Source organism: Nanorana parkeri, unplaced genomic scaffold (genome assembly GCF_000935625.1).
Source record: "Nanorana parkeri isolate BGI_ZX_2015 unplaced genomic scaffold, ASM93562v1 scaffold17, whole genome shotgun sequence".
In the NCBI taxonomy this organism is placed as follows: domain Eukaryota; kingdom Metazoa; phylum Chordata; class Amphibia; order Anura; family Dicroglossidae; genus Nanorana; species Nanorana parkeri.
The window spans coordinates 3,726,945-3,731,857 of NW_017306285.1; positions in this window are offsets into that span (position 1 = coordinate 3,726,945).

Below are 4,913 nucleotides of genomic sequence, written 5' to 3' on the forward strand. Positions count from 1 at the left end.
ATGGGAAAATGACATTCACTTTGGCTCCAAACACGATTCACATTATTGTTCTGCGAGCGGTGGAACATTTTCCTGTTCTTAATACATAAAGTTTTTTTTATTTTTCCCTGTTTTGGTGACAGGATAATATATTAACCCCCTCAGCTCTGCAGGGGAAGCCTGGACAGCCAGTGCCCCGGGTCTTGCTCTGTAGCAGCATGGAAAGAGTTCAAATGACTGTGATTGGTAGAAAAAGAAAATCAGGAAAGAGCAAATACATATTGTTGCCTCATACACTTTATAGTGTGTTACAAATGTCTGATGGTCAGAGTATTCATGCCGAGGAGAAATCTTGCTGACTAGACTGAAATGACTGGCTTCTGTCACCATTCTATAGAAAATCGACAGTCTGCATACTCAGTGATGTCACCGGTCTCTAGTGATTGGATAGGCTGCATTCTCAGTGTGGTCACCGGTCTCTAGTGCTTGGATAGGCTGCATTCTCAGTGTGGTCACCGGTCTCTAGTGCTTGGATAGGCTGCATTCTCAGTGTGGTCACCGGTCTCTAGTGCTTGGATAGGCTGCATTCTCAGTGTGGTCACCGGTCTCTAGTGCTTGGATAGGCTGCATTCTCAGTGTGGTCACCGGTCTCTAGTGCTTGGATAGGCTGCATTCTCAGTGTGGTCACCGGTCTCTAGTGCTTGGATAGGCTGCATTCTCAGTGTGGTCACCGGTCTCTAGTGCTTGGATAGGCTGCATTCTCAGTGTGGTCACCGGTCTCTAGTGCTTGGATAGGCTGCATTCTCAGTGTGGTCACCGGTCTCTAGTGCTTGGATAGGCTGCATTCTCAGTGTGGTCACCGGTCTCTAGTGCTTGGATAGGCTGCATTCTCAGTGTGGTCACCGGTCTCTAGTGCTTGGATAGGCTGCATTCTCAGTGTGGTCACCGGTCTCTAGTGCTTGGATAGGCTGCATTCTCAGTGTGGTCACCGGTCTCTAGTGCTTGGATAGGCTGCATTCTCAGTGTGGTCACCGGTCTCTAGTGCTTGGATAGGCTGCATTCTCAGTGTGGTCACCGGTCTCTAGTGCTTGGATAGGCTGCATTCTCAGTGTGGTCACCGGTCTCTAGTGCTTGGATAGGCTGCATTCTCAGTGTGGTCACCGGTCTCTAGTGCTTGGATAGGCTGCATTCTCAGTGTGGTCACCGGTCTCTAGTGCTTGGATAGGCTGCATTCTCAGTGTGGTCACCGGTCTCTAGTGCTTGGATAGGCTGCATTCTCAGTGTGGTCACCGGTCTCTAGTGCTTGGATAGGCTGCATTCTCAGTGTGGTCACCGGTCTCTAGTGCTTGGATAGGCTGCATTCTCAGTGTGGTCACCGGTCTCTAGTGCTTGGATAGGCTGCATTCTCAGTGTGGTCACCGGTCTCTAGTGCTTGGATAGGCTGCATTCTCAGTGTGGTCACCGGTCTCTAGTGCTTGGATAGGCTGCATTCTCAGTGTGGTCACCGGTCTCTAGTGCTTGGATAGGCTGCATTCTCAGTGTGGTCACCGGTCTCTAGTGCTTGGATAGGCTGCATTCTCAGTGTGGTCACCGGTCTCTAGTGCTTGGATAGGCTGCATTCTCAGTGTGGTCACCGGTCTCTAGTGCTTGGATAGGCTGCATTCTCAGTGTGGTCACCGGTCTCTAGTGCTTGGATAGGCTGCATTCTCAGTGTGGTCACCGGTCTCTAGTGCTTGGATAGGCTGCATTCTCAGTGTGGTCACCGGTCTCTAGTGCTTGGATAGGCTGCATTCTCAGTGTGGTCACCGGTCTCTAGTGCTTGGATAGGCTGCATTCTCAGTGTGGTCACCGGTCTCTAGTGCTTGGATAGGCTGCATTCTCAGTGTGGTCACCGGTCTCTAGTGCTTGGATAGGCTGCATTCTCAGTGTGGTCACCGGTCTCTAGTGCTTGGATAGGCTGCATTCTCAGTGTGGTCACCGGTCTCTAGTGCTTGGATAGGCTGCATTCTCAGTGTGGTCACCGGTCTCTAGTGCTTGGATAGGCTGCATTCTCAGTGTGGTCACCGGTCTCTAGTGCTTGGATAGGCTGCATTCTCAGTGTGGTCACCGGTCTCTAGTGCTTGGATAGGCTGCATTCTCAGTGTGGTCACCGGTCTCTAGTGCTTGGATAGGCTGCATTCTCAGTGTGGTCACCGGTCTCTAGTGCTTGGATAGGCTGCATTCTCAGTGTGGTCACCGGTCTCTAGTGCTTGGATAGGCTGCATTCTCAGTGTGGTCACCGGTCTCTAGTGCTTGGATAGGCTGCATTCTCAGTGATGTCACCGGTCTCTAGTGTCTCTCATAAAACAAAGCACTGAATACAAAATGGTTCTGGTAACTACACTGATGACAGGTACTCTTTCAGTAAAACATTTTTGGCACTGCTACATATAGATGAATCTTTCATGCTGAATTATCCGGGCAGACATACCAAAAAAGAATTGTAGACAAGGAATAACTGACACATAATTTACCATTGCCCGGGCCTGTTATCACAGAAACACCATTCAAATTTCACTTATCCACCTCGTCTCGGCCATGTCACCTGTTTTCACCCAGTTTCCTTGTGCTTCTTATCGCTGCGGCCCCTCTGCTTCCTCTGCCGAGTCCCGGCACAGCTGCCCAGACAAACAGCAAAATTCACCGAGTCAATCTTGGCAGCGAGCGCGTACAATGAATGGCGGGGAGGAAGGGTAAAGAGTACCGACTGATAGAAGGCCTGAATCCCAGCAACAGGCAGCTGCCAAAAATGGCTACCATGACAGTTTGCGTCACTCCTTCCATATATTCATTTCTTTCCAAGCCTGACATTAGGCCTGGCGAGAGAAAGCCATGAATGTTTTGTCCTCGGCAAACACTCGGCTCCTACTAACCATTGCTAAAACATGCCTCCTTATTCAATAAAGGTTTCATATTCCTAGTCACCGAAATAAGAAGATGTCATCAGTCTGCTGCAGGCAGGAGGAAGTATTTCCTCAGTCCCCCCACCATTCCCAACAGTGACCACTCAATCTGTATATTGCAACTTTGAAACAGGTGAAAGGCTGCAGCAAGGGCTGATGTGTGTCAGCCATTTGTGAACACAACCAAGAAGTGCGTAGACACCAGGGTTTACATGTCTACATGAGCCTCAAGAACTGAGATGGATGATGCCTGAACAATGATGGCTGTGACTTTCTGGAGATAAAAGCAGATGAAGGCATTGTCAGAGGGAGTACTGTTGTCTCATTGAGGGGTGATAAATACCTGGAAGTGTTACACTTAAACTGCACGCAAAGTAAAAATATAGGTCAATTTTAGGTAAACTAACCCATTGCAGCCAAAAGACACCTTGCACTGGCCTGACGTGAACAGTGCGAGTTCTGGTTGGCTGGTGTGGTTTACTGCACCTAAAAATTCAACTCTTTATTGAAGAAGATCAATATCATCGGACTGCTATAGTCAACACAGCCTGCCCCATGTGTATATGTGTGCCCATTAGATTGTGATTGCAATGAGAGAGAGTGAGGGAGGGAGAGAGGGAGGGGGTGGGAGAGAGGGGGGAGAGGGGAGAGAGAGAGGGGGGAGAGAGAGAGATGACTCACCCTATACTTTGCCTGCCTTCACCTTCCAACTGCTGCTTATTGACAGTTTACAGTAGAGTTACACTACAGCTTCAGTGGACCAGTGGGCTTGAATGCTTGTAATAAAGAACATGCTGCAAAAAACAAACAATAATCATTATCACTACAGCTACCAGCTAATAAAAAGGTAAAATATTAGAATTGAATGCAATGAAAATGTTCATCTCTTTTGTTTGCAATGGGAGGGCAGGTAACATGTGAATTAGCAGCTATCCCTTATCTAATTTGCTCAAGTTGGATGTGGCTACCTTTACCCCCCACCAAGCCCTCCTCCACTGAATCAGAACAACTTAAGCGGGGGTGGAGCTTGGGAATCCACCATTGCAATAAATGTTGTCTTCCGCAGAACGGTTTGCAGCTTTTCTAATACAACAACAAGGTGATTTAACATGGCTACAACGTGATTAGGGCACACAAGGCATTACGAATTTCCATTTTGCCGCAATGAGAAAAATGTGGAGGGACCAGGGCTCGCGTTGTGCGTGGAAAGGGTTAAGAGGGATTACGTTATCCCAGGTCTGCACAATATGCCCCCAGCTCCATGTGTTAATGTGCGGGAATCAGGACAAACAGGAAGCTCTCAGCTCTGCTCTGAGCCGGGAAGTGGGAGATGGGAGCGAGAGGTCCGGAGAGGCGGAAGCTGGCAGGAAATTCTCTGGGCTTATCTCAGCTCCGCAGGCCTTGCCGGCCTTCCACAACAACACACACAGCTGGAGACCTTCCCAGCGGCATCAAGCCATTCGGGACAGGGAAGTGTGTGCTAGAAATTTGGCGGGATTGGGGGATGGGGCAGCTAGGTGGGGGCTGAAAAAATAAAATAATAGGTACTTCTAAAATGGAAGCTGCGTCATTCAGGACTCTAGTCCCGGACTGGTTTTGTACGCCACGGACTATGTAAAGCTGCACTCCATGTAAAAGGAGCTGTTTTGTCCATCAACATGTCTGTCCATCCAGTACTGAGATTTACATAGTTCTGTCACGCAGTACAGCCCTGCTGACAGGACAGGAGACCCCATTTTTCTCTGCTGCAGTTCAGTAACACTTACAGGTCTCGTCCCTCCCCCAGCTGCTGGGAATTCAGGGGAGGTGACAACAAAATGAGTGTCAGTCATTTTGGTGTCACCCCTCCAATGGTATAGACACCGGAACTCCAATAGCAAATAGATTACGTCTATTTATTGACGTGCATCAAAAGCAATATAAGACACTTAATGCGACGTTTCAGAGTCACACAGGAACCCCTTTATCAGGCAAAACACTTGTTCCTGTGTG